General features: G+C 38.8%; 1 protein-coding gene across 1 annotated transcript in view; it reads left to right on the forward strand.

Moving 5' to 3' along the window:
• FGGY (FGGY carbohydrate kinase domain containing) overlaps nucleotides 1-16,346 on the forward strand; it is a 424,400-nt gene extending 408,054 nt beyond the window's left edge. The window contains exon 18 of the transcript XR_006780460.2: nucleotides 1,264-16,346. The gene's annotated coding sequence lies outside the window, so the exon portion shown is untranslated. The remainder of the gene's footprint in view (nucleotides 1-1,263) is intronic.
• Nucleotides 16,347-16,480: the final 134 nt, after the last annotated feature.

The raw sequence follows: 16,480 nt of genomic DNA on the forward strand, positions 1-16,480 counted from the left end.
GCCAAAGATAGGAAAATTTTTGCATCAAAAAAAAGCAATGACTATAATGGATTAATATACACAGATCAAATATATAAACATCCATGAGTGGTCCCTAAATATAGACATGACTTAATTTATACTTACCCGCTAGATAACTCTGCAGCATACTGTACATATAATTGTATTTATACTAATATATTTGGCCAAATCCTTCCACCCTGGACCTGAATCTAGGGTGATACCCAACTATAGTTACTGTTTTTAGGGAAATGGAGGTTCATGTTTCTTACCAGAGAAGGAGAATAGATAGTTTTCTCAAATTCGGAGAGCACGAAGGATCATAAGAATGTTATCTGTATTAGGGTTCTTCAGAGAAGCAGGGCCAATGGTATATATAGATGTAGATAAAGATAAAGACACACACACACACACACACACATATATATGTATACATACATACATAAATGTATATGTGTATGTAAAGCAATGTAAGGAATTGGCTCACATAATTATGGAGGCTGAGAAGTCCCACAGTCTACTCTCTGCTAGCTGGAAACTCAGGAAATCTGGTGGCATACTCTAGCCTGAGGACCAGGAGAGCCGATGGTGTAAATCCCAGTGGGAGGGCAAGAGAAAACAATGTCCCGGCTTCCTCAGTCCAGCAGAGCTCAAATTCTCCCTCTGCCCTTTTGTTCTATTCAGGCCCTGGAGAGATTGGATGATACCCACCCACATTAGGAGGGCAATCTGCTTTACTCAGTCTACAGATCTAATCTCGTCCAAAAACACTCACAGACGCACCAGGAAATAATGTTTGATCAAATGTCTGGGCACCCCATGGCCCCATTAAGTTGACACATAAAGATAACCATCATGTCATCCAAATTCAGATCCATGGTTCCTCTGATCTGCTGATCCTCACTCCCAGCTGCATATTACAACTACCTGCTGAGCTTGGACTCTACCTCCAGAGGCTTTGACTGAATTTCTCTGGGATGGGGCCTGTCATTGTTATGTTTGAAAATGCAGAAGTCATTCTAAAGTGCAGCTGGCATTAAGGACCGTTGCAATCTAACTATGGCTCCAACCTCGTGCTGTCTCTGGGAGGGGCTCTGTGCAACAGGAATGAGAGAGAATATCCTTCAGGAAATATACTTAAAAACACCATCACCAACAATAACAAGCCACTAAATGCCAGACGTACCAGATCAGACAATGTTATTTATTTAATCCTCTAAAAAAAACACTGTAAGGGACAAACTGTTGTCTGTATTTTTACAGGTGAATAAACTGAAGCACAAAGAAGTTAAATAAATGACCGGTGGTGACAGAGCCAGTTCATAGTGAAGCAAGACTCAGACCAGGTCTGCATGAATGCAAAACCCGTTCTTCACAATATCACACATCAGATACATTTTCTTTCTGACTCTTAGCTAAAAATGGTCTGCGGTCTAGGCTAAGCAGATAACAGCTCAGTATCAGCCTGTAGTGATAAAGATTTTCATTATTCTTCATCAAATAGCCACCTCTGAGGAAGTGAATAATGACAGATCTATTTTTACAGGTGACGGAAAGAAGGCATATATGATTTGTGACTTATTTGAGAGTACAGCATGAGGCTACTAGTTCTTCAAATCATTGAATGGTAATGTTTTAAATACACAGTACCTAATGGTAACATTTTAAAACAAAGTATATATTTTAAGCGCAGTGAGCAGTATTTGATAGAGGTAAACTACTACTTTTTTTAAAAGATTTTTTATTTTTGCAAGAGAGGGAGAGAGAGCACAAGCGGGGGGAGGGGCAGAGGGAGAAGCAGATTCCCTGCTGAGCAGGGATTCCAGTACGGGACTGGATCCCAGGACACTAGGATCATGACCTGAGCCAAAGGCTCACGCTTTACCCACTGAGCTACCCAGGTGCCCAAACTACTACTTTCAATAGAGAATCTAGTATTTCTATATAGAAATTTCTTAGGGGACTCAATATGGCAGAAAGGAGAACCTAACAGGCTTGTCCTAAAACTATTTTTGCAGAGACCTTTCCATAAAAAGGAGAAAATGTCAACTGTCCAGATCAAAGAATTGAGGAGGAAAGCTGGTGGAAGTTGTAGAGAAGCTAAAGCCCCCTCACACTAAAAAAAACAAAACAAAACAAAACAAACAAAAAAACACCTGTCGCTGCCGCTGTCCCTCAGATAGGCGAGGATGTTTATATAACCATCAGATCAGGGTTAAAAGGGATGGATTTGGTACACTGTAAGCTATAGTATGTCTTTATAATCAAATATTTTTACTATTACTATCCTCCTTTAAAAGAAATCTCCTGTATTTCCCATGCATCTTCACCTCTTCCACTCTCAGAGTCTAGGCTCTACATTACACCTAACAGCTTCTGGGCCAACTTTTTACCTCTATCCTTCTTTCCTTTACTGAAGCCTGACTATGGCTGCCAGTCTCATCATCAGCTCTTCTGTCCTGTCTTTCATTTGGTTTCCTATTTTGAAGGGTAAATAAAGTAAAAGGGAGACCATGGTGAGGTCTTAAATGGGGTTAAAGCAGTAGAGTCCTTCATCCAAGTGGTGGATGTATGAGAAGCTGGAACACAAATGCTGGAATGATGTCCTGGAAGAAATACCAAGGTCAAGGGTAGGATAGCTGGCCAAGCCAAGTTGGTATTCCCAAGGGCTACGTGAAGAATAGATGGGAGAGATGGAGGCCAAATGAGGGGGACAGAGAGCGAGGTCTCAAGTGAAGGGTGGTCTAAATGAATACCAGAGACAGAATGCTGACGATAGTAGCATCTTTTTGTAGGAAGACCCAGTGAGAGTAAACCAGATTTTACCGGGGCTAGAGTGGTGTAGACACCCCTGCCTCAGCTGCAGTACTCTGGCATACTTCTGAGAAGTAGGGGCTCTCCAGCCAACATAACCTCTGATAGACCTGTCACTGGATCTGTTGTTGTGTCTGGGATTCTGAAACTTCCTCCTCCCATCAGATCTGTGCGTTCTGTGTGGGACTGCCCAGAAGGCAGTGGTGTATGAGCAATCCTAAACAGGCTTTCGCTGGCACCTCCTTCTTCTAAACTTCACAATACCCCGGAGCCCAGGCAAGTTCACAGCACACTGACTGTATAATTGATACTTAGGAGTACAACCAGTGTCTGCCTGTGGTAGCATGGAAAACCTTCCCCAGAGTTCCGGGGAGTTCCATCATGCCTTTTGTTTCTGTCAGAGTCTAACCAGGAAATAGAAGCCACCTGAGCATTCCTAAGAGGGATTTCAAAACCAGGGATAAGTCACACAGGTGATAGATGAACTGAGAGCCAAATAGAAGACAGTGAGGCAGCCCAGAGAATAATTAGAGAAGGAAGTCACTAAGACCCTGGGCTGGAGGGACAGAGGGAAAGGTGGTGTTACTGGCCCCTGGCCAGAAGCTGAGACCACGGTGGGTCTGTTCATGGAAGAGATGTAGCTACTGCTGTAATTGCTGTCCAAGAGACAGAGTAAGGAGAAAAAAAACCTCTGGTTTCTCCCTTTCTCCTACCCTCCAGTCTCCCACCAGTGTCTCCTTTGACCACATTCAGCTAAAACCAGCTGAAGTAGGAGGCTTAAAAATGCAACGTGCAAGGGTCGGACCTCTGGTAAACAAAGGGCAAAGCGGGGAAGAGTGGAGAACACACCTGAAGGCAATGTGCCCCAGAGAGCCTAATTGCTTTTCTTGGTCAACCTTCACTACCAATCAAAATACAGGCCCTCAGACATACTTCTGTATCAATATTGCTCCTGGCTTCACCAGCCCCCAATTTATCCTTATACTTCTGCCATACCGATACCAACCCATTACTGTGCCTCATGGAGCCCCCATTCCATTCATCCTACTCTGTCCCCTGAACCTCTTCTCCAGACTTTCTGATGTTGATGGAATTGTGACTTGTTCTTAGCCAAAACAAAAACAAAAAAGAAAAAAAACCTTGTGCCATTCGTTCTCTCATTCAATGTTGATATATTAAATGGGAATTGTGTCAATGATAACTTGCACTGTTGTATGTGTTTTACATATATTAAGGCCTCCAGGTCTCACAATCACCTTATATTCCTTTTTTAGATGAGAAAGCTGAGACATTTCGATGGAATGCTTACAAAACTTACTGACAGCATGGTCCACAAGTGGCAGAGCCAGGAATCAAACCCACAGCCTGCTCTAGAACCCAAAGTTCTATCCAGCATGCAACCCTATTGTAGAAATGGTCATACAGCAGTGATCACTAGACGATGACTCCTGCTAATGGAGTTATAGTTTAATTGGAGAAGATATTTTTAACTTTTTAAAATTCAATTAGCCAACATATAGTACATCCTTAGTTTTAGATTTTTAACTTTTCATTTTGCAGTCGGTTTAGAGAAGAGTTGTACACAACACAGAAACCTCCCCTTGTATCTCATGTTGCTATCTTACACAACCATAACATATTTATCAGTACTAACGATCCACATGGGTGCAATACTATTTATTAACTGTGTTGCAATAGACAATATCATGATCACATCTCCTGAGTCTTCTGCAGCCTGCGACGGTTTCTCAGACTTCCTTTGCTTCATATGACCTTGACTCCTTTGAACATTATTGGTCAGGTATTTCATAGGAAGTCCCTCGGTGTGGGTTTGTCTGATAATTTCTCATAAGAGACGGGAGTTGTGGATTTTTGGAGTGGGTAATAGAAGGGTGAAGAGCCTTTTTCATCACATCATGTCCAGGAGGCATGCTATAAACACGATTTATCCCTGGTGATGTTAACCTGAAGCATTTAGTTGAGGTATTGTATGTCAGACTTCTTTACTATTTTTATATTTTCATATTCTATTAGTTAGGAGTGAGTGACTAAGACTAGCCCACATTCAAGGGAGAGGAATGTAGTAATTCTACCTCCTGGAGGGAGGGAGCGGCTACATTGATGGTCTGTAATTCTTCCATAAGAAACATCTGTCCCTCCTCCTGTGATTATTTATTCAATCATTTATATCAGTGTGGATTCATGGATGTTTATTTTATTCTTTAAGTTATAATCCAGTACTATTATTATTTATTTTCTGGCTCCAACTATTCCAGCTTTGGTCTGTGTGAGCTCTTGCAGGTTGACTACTGTCTTTTTCACATATCACTACTTTTAAGGCACTTCCTTGCTTCCTGTCACTCCAAAATGTTCCAGACTCTACCTTGCATTTTCTCTGCCCTAGCCCTAGAATCACCTATTTCTCCAAGATCTCCTGGCTCCTTTTATTGGAGAAAGGTGTTAGAAACCCATGTTCTCAGGCTAGATGTACTTCTAGACCCTCAGTGGAAAGAGCTGGAAAATACATGTATGGATGTATGCTAACCCATGTATAAACTTTAAGGAGATTAAGATACAAATAGGTTGTTATTAATGCCAGAAATGAAGAAAAATGGCAGATACCATGTAAAAGAATTACAGCTATGATTTAAGGTAAAGGGAGTGAGGTGGAAGTCAGTGTGGTCCTCTCTGCAGAAGGGATACTTAAACCAAAATCTATTAAATGAGTAGAAATTAGCCAGGTGGAAGGGCAAGGAGAAAGCACTTCAGGTAGAAGGAGCAGCACGTGAAGAAGCACCAAGTAGGAAGAGCTCAATGCATTTGAAGAACTGGTAGAAGTCCATCATGGTGTGAGCAGAGTAATGCAGGGAAAATGTGACTGCAGATGAGAAGCTGGGTCACGTAGGGCCTTGAAGACCATGGTAAGAGTTTCAAATTTTTCATAAATGCAATGGGTTGCTATCAAAGGGCTTTAAAAATAGGAAAAGGAGATGCATCGTACTTCACCAAGAAATGTAGGGCTATGTGAAGTAGGAACCTCACCAACTTCCTCAGCTCCCCCACCCCATGTCCCATAAGCTTTTCTCTGCCACAGCCATCCCCAGAAGTTTTGCACCTGGCCACACCATAGTCTACCTTTCTAGGTTTTGGATTTCACCAAGGCCTTATCTATAACATACACTCATATGAGGGATGATGGTTCTCTATTTTATTCGGTTGCTAAAATGCTCATGACTGGGTTTTTTTTTAAGATTTTATTTATTTATTAGAGAGACAGAAAGAGAAAGCACACACATGCGAGAGAGAGAGCACAAGCAGGGGGAGTGGCAGGCAGAGGGAGAAGCAAACTTGCCACTGATCAGGGAGCCCGAAGCAGGGCTCGATCCCAGGACCCTGGGATCGTGACTGAGCTGAAGGCAGATGCTTAACCAACTGAGCCACCCAGGCATGTTTTCTATACAGTTATATTTTCCCGAGCTATGAATTCATGATAAAATATATCTCCTCTCCTTCTCCTTCATTGATGAGTTACCTTAAGTGAATGCTGGGTGATGGTTGTTAGTATTATAAATAACTGTACTTTCATTGTAAGCAAATTGAAGACCTCTTTTGAAATTAGGACAGTTACAGTTTGTAAAAGTGAACAAAGATATAAAGAGGCCCATCCTATTCCTTGAAGCAAGAATTTTCTCTTTAGCGCCCCTTCCAGCCTCATCCTGCGGATTCCAGTTACATGGCACTCCTGGGGTGGTTCTGTTTTTCTGAACAGCTCTAATTACTGCAAAGTTATTAGATGTTTGTTGATTGTTGTGCCAAACAAATAAACAATGGTCTGTTGTTGTTAAATAATGAGGCACTAGTTGTTTAAAGATGTTTATAGTGTCTTATGTAAAACCTAAAGGTTTACTAAGTGTAAAACACATTAAGAAAGTAATTTCCGTATTAAAAAGCAAAATTTAAAGTTGCACGCATCAACTATAACTATAAAAATGAAAACAGAAGGTTCTACATCATCTATAGAGTAGTGCTGTTAGAATGCAAGAGAGACAAATAATTATCCCCAGGGGAACACTATTACAGCCATTGCTTAATTATGGTTTATTTTTCCTTCCCTCTTGTGATAATTATTCACTCCTTCAGACGAAGAGATGCTGACAGTTCACTAACAGCGTGGTTGTTTTTGTTCCAGACACCCTGTGGTTTCCTCTAATTTTAGTCCTAAAACAATGTATTCAATTATTTTCAGATCCTAAATTTGTTTTAATGGTGTCTATGTCTGTTTAGACAAATGAGTTTCTAATTTAAGAAATTACACCAATTCTATTTTGATATGTAAAAAATATATTGAGTGCCATTTAACATGTTGAGGAATTGTAAGTCTTTCCCCCCATATGTAAATTTAAGTTTGAAAGTCAAGCCAGGACAGCGCTGGGACTTGGAGTCTCAAGACTTGGGTTTGAATGGCAACTCCAGACATACTAATTGTGACTGAACTTGGACAAATCAATCAATCCCTGGAGGTAGTTCATTTTGTTTTGTTTTGTTTAAGATAGAGTCTTAAAAAAAAAAAAGAGCGAGAGAGAGAGAGTTGGTAATCATTTTTCTACCTTCTTCACTTGGTTGTTATGTGGTTCAAATGGAATAATGGCTGGAAAACTGTTTTCTTTATACACCGTAAAGTTCTTGTCACGTGTCAATCATAGTATATGTATGCATTCATCTCAAAAACATTGAACACACACTGTGTGCCAGGCCCAATGCTCATGCCAAAAATGTGCAGGTGTTTGAAAAGAAGGTTATGATTATAATGAGGAGGAGGAGGATAACAACCAAAGTTGCATAGGGTTAAAGACATATGTAATAGTCCTTATATCTATGTAACAACTTCAGAATGTTATTATTTTATTTTATTTAAATTCAATTAACATATACTGTATTATTAGTTTCAGAGGTAGAGTTCAGTGATTCATCAGTTGTATATAAAACCCAGTGCTCTTCTATCATGTGCTCCTTAATGCCCATCACCCAGTTACCCCATCCCCCCACCTCCCCTCCAGCAGCGCTCAGTTTGTTACCTATAGTTAAGAGTCTCTTATGGTTTGTCTCCCTCTCTGATTTCATCTTATTTTATTTTTCCCTCCCTTCCCCTGTGATCTTGTTTTGTTTCTTAATTCCATGTATGAATGAGATCATATAATTGTGTTTCTCTGACTGACTTATTTCCTTTAGCATAATACCCTCTTAGTTCCATCCACATCATTGCAAATGGAAGATTTCAATTTTTGATGGCTGTGTAATATTCCATTGTGTATATATATACCACATCTTCTTTATCCATTCATCTCTCAATGGACATCTGGGCTCTTTCCATAGTTGGGCTATTGTGGACCTTACTGCTATAATCACTGGGGTGCAGATGCCCCTTTGGATCACTACATTTGTATCTTTTGGGTAAATACATAGTAGTGCAATTGCTGGGTTGCAGGGTAGCTCTATTTTTGAGCAACTTCCATACTGTTTTCTAGAGTTGCTACACCAACTTGCATTCCCACCAGCAGTGTAAGAGGGTTCCCCTTTTTCCACATTCTTACCAACACCATTTGTTGAAGAGACTGTCCTTTTTCCATTGGATATTCTTTCCTGCTTTATCAAAGATTCGTTGACCATAGAGTTGAGGGTCCATTTCTGGTCTGTCTGTCCTGTTCCATTGATCTATGTGTCTGTTTTTGTACCAGTACCATACTGTCTTAATGATTATAGCTTTGTAACACAGCTTGAAGTCCAGAATTGTGATGCCTCCACCTTTCGTTTTCTTTTCAATATTCCTTTGTCTATGTGGGGTCTTTCCTGGTTCCATACAAATTTTAGGTTTGCTTATTCCAGCTCTGTGAAAAATGCTGATGGTGTTTTGATAGGGATTGCATTGAGTGTGGAGGTTGATTTGGGTAACATAGACATTTAAACAATATTTGTTCTTCTAATCCATGAGGATGGAATGTTTTTCCATTTCTTTGTGTCTTCCTTGATTTCTTTCATAAGTGTCCTGTAGTTTTCAGAGTACAGATCCTTAACCTCTTTCGTTAGGTTTATTCCTAGATATCATATGGTTTTTGGTGCAATTTTAAGTGGGATTGATTCCTTAATTTCTCAGGAATCAAGAAAGCTCAAAAAACAGAGAGCTTTTCCCCCCTTGAGGATGATATTCACTGTGGGTTTTCATATATGACTTTTATGATATTAAGGTATGTTCCCTCTATCCCTACATGACAGAGAGTTTTTATCAAGAAAGGATGCTCAGTTTTGTCAAATATTTTTTTTCTGCATCTATTGAGATGATTTTATGGTTCTTGTCCTTTCTTTTATTAATGTGGTATATCACATTGATTGATTTGGGGATGTCGAACCACCCTTGCAGCCCAGGAATAAATCCCACTTGGTCGTGGTGAATAATCCTTTTAATGTCCTGTTGGATCCTATTAGCTAGTATCTTGGTGAGAATTTTTGCATCCATGTTCATCAGGGATATTGGTCTGTAATTCTACTTTTTAGTGTAGTCTTTGTCTGGTTTTGGGATCAAGGTAATGCTGGCCTCATAGAATGAGTTTAGAAGTTCTAGTCCATTTAAAGAGATAATTTTATTCTAAATTTGTCATGGATATTACATACTGAATGTCAACAATGTAGTCGAAACTCTGAACTTGCAAACAGAATATAATTTATGATGCTATTACTTCTAGTATAAAAGTGAGAAACTGGTTAATTTTTTATTTAACTGGTGAATTCTATAAGGTTTTATGTTGAGTTTCCAGTAATTTCTCTGATCAGCTTTTCTTATTTCAAACTGATAATGGGCCCAGGCAGAGTTTCAGTACAAATTGTCATGAGGAAAGTCTTTTGGGACTTTCTGTATCATCTATTTTTCAGGATTTTGTTTGAGAGTCAGAAGCATAAATGGCAGTAAGGACTCCAAGAGCAAGAGAAATGTGAGCTGTAATTGCATTGGGGCAGTAAGGAACTGTAATTATTATAGGGGCAACAAGAGACATCGAGATTCTATGCTGAGTTGACACAATTAGTCAACAAACACTGATGGAGTGTTTGCTATGCACAAAGCACTGTGCTGGTGACAGGGAACATACTAGTGAACAGAGCCTGATACCTCTTCATGGAGCTTAGAAAAATCAGGAAGAGTTAAGAAAAGTTAGGAGGAATCTTGTAGACAAAATGTCACTTGGGAAGGCCTGAGAGTAGAAAGAAGTATATTGCCTGTAAGTTACTCGTGGAGCATAGGTGACCTATTTTGGCTGTTCTATATATCTGTCTTTCCCTCACAATGTCTGGTATTGTGTTGTACACACAGAGACACACAGATATTTTTGAATCAATGATAAATGATGACTACCAGTGATTATGACACCATTGGATCAGTGGGCCCTCCCAGAGTTTGTCTAGTTCTGAAGGCTAGAACATGAATATCTTCCCTGGGAAAGTGTGAATCATGATACCTACTACATAGGACGATATAGAAATATATTGAGATGATATGTGAAAAAACAATCTTTAAAATGCAAAAACGTCATCAACGTGCTCATTGTTTATCTTTGAAACAAAGAGGAGTGGAAAAAGTGTGGAAAAGAACATTAAGGAAGATTATCATTAGAAGGGGTCAGAATCCTGAACATTTTGTTAATTTAATTCTCAAACACATAAAGTAATGTATCTGAAGTAGAAATAGCCACACTGTGTCAATGTTAAGGTCTCATGAACTTGACTTGGGGGAGAAAGAGAAAATGTTCAAGCTACCAGCTTGGGTAAAGGAATAGTCGTTTCTCATGGTCAAAGCTCACAAGTCACTGCACCTGAGTTTCACACAACAGCTGGAAGTCGAACAATTTGGTTAAAGAACATATCAATGATGCCAATCAGTGAATTTGGATAGATTTCCCTGCAGAGTCAAACTCTTGTTTTGATTACACATTTATATACACACAGAGAGAATATATGTGTTAAAAAGAAATTTGTTATAGCTTTGTTTTGGGGTTATGAGATACTGTATATGAAAACACATTATAATCTACAAATACTTACAGAACTCAAAGAAACTCCTACTATCAGTAATATTTTTACTGTTATAGTGCTCTGTGCCATTATAATCTTACGGGCAAGTATTCTGAACAATGGTCCATTGGGAGCTTTCACTGAACGGTCTGGAGTGGAATCCAAGTCTTGAATTGCTTAAATGAATTCCACTCTCTCCTGAATGGTATAGTGCTGCTTCAGGATGTTAGTTAATGGAATTGTGACCCTACAACTTTAGTGGAGCTAACTCTATTAATAAGGCCAAATAAGCCTTTATCTAGGATGATAGAAGCAAATAGCCCAGCACTTTTTTCCCTAATAACCATTGAGATGTCCTTGGAATAATGCCGCAAATTTGAATCTGGAGAAGAAAAATCAATTATTTAGAGAGGGAGTGCATTCACATGTTGCTCGTCCTGCCTTTTACTCAAGTATTTGAAGTATGAGGAACAGGCTATACTGATGCTTATCACATCCAGTGAGCCTGAGTAAAAGGCTCTCAGGATTCCTGCTATTAAACATGGAAGCCACTCTCTCTATAGGGCATTTCCATATTAAATATCTTGTGGTATTGTCAGTTAATTTACTGGTCATATTACATCGCAAATAGGTTTCAGTTCCCCTGCCAATTCTAGTTGATTGGTAGTGGCTGTTGGGGGCACTTTGTTGAATAAAACTGTGAAGGTAAAATCAAACTCTAAAGCAAAGATCATGGATGTGTTTATTTGAGGGTGGAGAGGCGGGGCTGGCAGTCCCTATGCAGTGAGTCATGGCTCTGGATTAAGAAAAACACTGATTAAGCACAGGCCCGTGGTTACACGCTCGTTTATTCATTTTCTTGTCCTTCTTTAAAAAACGGAAGAAAAGATTTAATATAAAAAGATGAAATCAGGGAAAAAGGAAAGTAAGATCAAATAATAAGATAAGGCCACTGAGAAATGCAATCCATAAAATCCTGCACCCTTAGCAAAGGGGGCTTAAAACTTGACTCTGAACTTCCCAGTAGCTAAATTAAAAATGGGAGTCACAATCATTTACAAGATCCACGTTGTCAAAAATATAAGGAAGGTCCTGTAAGGAAAGTATAAAATAGACATGTTGGTAAAAAAAGATTAGAAGTGGAACTAGAAGGCATGAATTTAAATCCTTTTTACATTTAGTAGCCATGTGACTTTCAGCAAGTACTTAAACTTGACTACCTCAATGTCTTCATTTGTAAAATTCGGATGATACTACTTCATGAATTGTTTCAAAGTTAAATCCTAAAATGAATGTGCTCTTTATTTTTCTTGTGGTCACCTAAATCCATTCCCCTCACTTCCCTGCCCTGCTCCATGCCATGGGAGGCTGACCCTGCAAACTGCATCATCCAGGATCCCTTTGCACGTTGGCACCCAGTTTGGTTCAGCCACTGAGAAGTAATCTCTTCCCACTGCATCAGTGCTGAGACTAATGGTAGCCCCTCCCTCTATAACTACAGCTTCTGATGGACAGCAGCCTTCCATAGTGCCGGCTCTCACCGAGCTCCAAAAATACTGCTGCCTCCCCTTGCCTAAGAGCTTCTAGAGGCCTGGGGCCTCTGCTCACTTGTTGGTTTCCTCAGTTGCATTCATACTTCTATAATTAGTGCCTTCATTATGTTCTCATCAGAATCCAGTATGAGCATGCATTCTGTTTCTGGCCAGGGCCCTGACTGATACAATGAATATTTATAACAAGATGGAAGAGGGAGGGAATAAAATCCTAGGTTTGAGCCCCTAGTCCAGGCTAGGCACAGACACTGTTTATGATAGATATTCAATAAATGCTGATAAATCTGAACAAAGGGGAATGAGGGAGGATAAAAGAAATTATGGTATCACAAGAATTTGAGACACTGGACTCAGATCCTTTCCATCAGATGGCCTCCTTTCCCCAATATGGAATGTGAACAGAAGAAAGAAAATCAGGATTGACTTAGTCTGGACAACAACAACATGCTAGAATTTTGAAGTTGGAAAATGTCCTCAGTTTTAATACAATTCAGAGAGAAATCATGTGGCAAAGAGCAAGTCATGATATTTCTTCGTGACATTTTATATACTTGGGTGTATGGTAGAGGTGACTGGGCATAATATAATTATGGAATGACTAGTATCTCACATGCCTAACCACTTTTTGGAATGATTTACAATTTTCAAATAATATACCATCAGAAAATAAATATTTTGCCTCCTTTTCACATACAAAAGAAAGGGGGGTCAACTTTCAGAATGACTTAAAATAATAGAAAAAGTAACTAGTGCCCCCAAAGTGTATTGCTCACAGGGTCTAGCAGAAGCCCAACAAAAGGTTTGTGGGCATCCAGCAAATTCTGTTGTTATTCCCAGAAATCACCAAAGTCAGCTCATCCCAAGTGTTTCTCTTAATTAACTACCCTACATGTGACTGTGGTCAGGAGAGGTCCTCTTCCTCAGATCCTCTCTATTGATAGAGACATATTTTTTCTATTTTGATGCTTTTTTTTTTTACAGGACAGCAGAAATGTCTTAGATCCTTTGTTTATAAATCATCTCCATAACCAGACAGACAGATCTTGTATAAAATAACCACAGTGTAGGGGAGGACTCAGGAAGAAAAAGACTCCTAAAGTAAAACACTTTGCTTTTCTTTTTGCCATTTTCATCCCGTTTTGATTTTCAACATGTGTAAATCATTCTGTTGCTATAAAACTTATTAAATGAAGTAAAAGAGCAAAGACCAAAGATGTAATAATGAAGCAAAGTTTTAATCCTTTACAATTTTTTGGCATGATCAGCTTGATTATATTTGATATACACTTAAGGGTTTTGTGTTTCAGAGGGAACGTTTCTTAAAACTGTTCGTGTGTCCCAGATGTGACCTAGTTTCATTCTGGGAAATAGATGCTGAGTGTTGCACAGGCAAGTCAAACAGACATGGCTATTTTAGGAGCCATTAATGCAGTATACTTACAGGAGCCAAATATGAAATCCCAGCTGGCCGGTGAAAACCTTTGTTGAGCATGTACTATGTGCTGGGCACAGAAATGTAAAAACAAAGGACAAGTCCTGATTCTAAGGAGCTCATAGACTAGTAAGAGAGACAATAAACATGTCACATTGTAAAAGAAAACAAATGTAAAAGTAAAGCCAGAGCATAATATGTTCAAATACCAGAAGGTGGAGATAGAGAAGCATTACGTACAATGTAGCCATTTTTTTCTGTTTTAGAAGAGTTAAGGGGATGCTTCATGGAGGAAGTGGTATTAGAGCAAATTCTGAAGTTTTCATTTCAGTTTGCAAATTCTCTTCAGTGAGGTCATGACCTGTTTACAGACAATTGTCCGCTTGGATCAGTGAGATAACAGATGGAAAATGACTAGCACAGGCTGGGCAGAAAATGAGAATTATTAAATGTTTCCTCTTTCCTTCTGTATTTTTTAATTGAGGTAAAATTCACATAACATAAATTCATCCTTTTAATCATTTTAAAGTGCACTGGGTGTTATACGCAACTAATGAATCATGGAACTTTACATCAAAAACCAGGGATGTACTATATGGTGACTAACATAATATAATAAAAAATATTATTATAATAAAAAATAAAAAGACTGACAATACTAGGGGGAAAAAGAAAACAATATTCATTAAAAAAAATAAAGTGTACAATTCAGTGGTGCTTAGTACATTCACAATGTTTTGCAACTATTACCACTTTCTAATTCCAGAATGCCTTCATCATTCCACAAAGAACTCTGTGCCCATTGGACAGTCACTGGCCATTCCCCTCTCCCCACAGCACCTTGCAATCTCTCATCTGCTTTCTGTGTATGTGCCTTTGTGGACATTTCCTATAAGTACAGTCATATAATATGTGGCCCTTTGTGTCTGGCTTCTTTCACATAGCTTAATGTCTTCAAGTTTCATCTGTGTTGTAGCATGAATCAGTACTTCCATTCCTTTTTATGGCTGATTAATATCCCATCAGATGTGTAAACCACATTTTATTTATCCATTCAGCTGTTGGTGGACATTAGGTTGTTTCCAATTTTGGCTATTGTGAATAGCACTGCTATAAACATTTGCATACAAGTTTTTACTTAAAAATGTGTATATATAATATATTCATGTCATCCGTGACTAGAGATAGTTTGGCCTCTTCCTCTCCAGTGTGGGTGCATTTTATTTTTCTGGCCTTGTTGCTCTGACTAGAACTTCCAGTATAATGTTTGATAGAACTGGCAGAAGTAGACATCCTTGTCTTGTTTCTGATCATAGGGTAAACTTTCGTTCTTTCACATTGAGTGGGATTTTCATAGATGGCCTTGATCACGTTGAAGAAGTTGCCTTGTTTTCCTACTTTTCTGAGTATTTTTATCATGAAAGATTGTTGAATTTTGTCCAATGCTTTTTCGGCATCAATTGTGATGATTGTGTGGGTTTTTTACTTCCTTCTGTTAATATGGTATAATATATTGATTGTTTGTCATATGCTGGACCGCCCTTGCATTCCTGGGATAAATCCTACTTGGTCATGGGATATAATGCTTTTAATATGCTGTTGGCTTGGTTTGCTAGCATTTTGTTGGGGACTTTTGCATCTAAATTCATAAGGATTATTTTTCCTGTCATTTTCTTTTCTCATGATGTCTGGTTCTGATATCAGGATAATGCTGGCTTCATAATATAATGTGTTCCCTCCTCTTCTGTTTTTGGGAAGAATATGAGGAGGATTGGTGTTATTTCTTAAAACATTTGGTACACCCTACCAGTGAAGCCATCCAGTTCTGAGCTTTTCTTTGTTGGAGGCTTTTGATTATTGATTCAATCTCCTTACTTATTTTAGGTCTATTCAGATTTTCTATTTCATCTTGAGTCAGTTTTAATAGTTGGTGTGTGTGTAGTTTGTGTGTTTAGAGGAATTTGCTTATTTCATCTAGGTTATCTAATTTGTTGATATACAAATGTTTGCCAACTGGTGAATGGATAAAGAAGAGGTGGTATATGTATACAATGGAATATCACTCAAGAATGAAATCTTGCCATTTACAACAATCTGGATGGTGCTAGAAAGTATTATGCTAATCAAAATAAGTCAGAGAAAGACAAATAGCATATGATTTCACTCATCTGTGGAATTTAAGAAAAAACACAAATAAGCAAATGGGGGGAAAAGAGAGAGAGAGAGAGAGAGAGAGAGAGAGAGAGAGAGAGAGGCAAACCAAGAAACAGCCTTTTAACTATAGAGAACAAACTGGTAGTTACCAGAGGGGAGGTAAGTGGAGAGATGGGTAAAGTAGGTGATGGAGGTTAAGGAGTACACTTGTTGTGATGAGCACCGGGTGTTGTATGGAATTGTTGAATCACTATATTGTACACCTAAAACTAATATTATATTGTATGGTAACTATACTGGAATATAAATAAAAACTTAGGAAAAAAAAAAAAAAACCACAGCCGGGCTTTGTGCTGGCAATGTGCCAAGTGTAAAAGAGCATGGTTTAACCCCCCATATGGTTTGAAATGGACCCTGGCTATATGAAATCAGTACATGTGAGCTGTGTACTGCTGTGTGTATTTAACAA

This window comes from Ursus americanus, chromosome 12 (genome assembly GCF_024610735.1).
Source record: "Ursus americanus isolate L20-20 chromosome 12, mUrsAme1.1.p, whole genome shotgun sequence".
NCBI lineage: Eukaryota > Metazoa > Chordata > Mammalia > Carnivora > Ursidae > Ursus > Ursus americanus.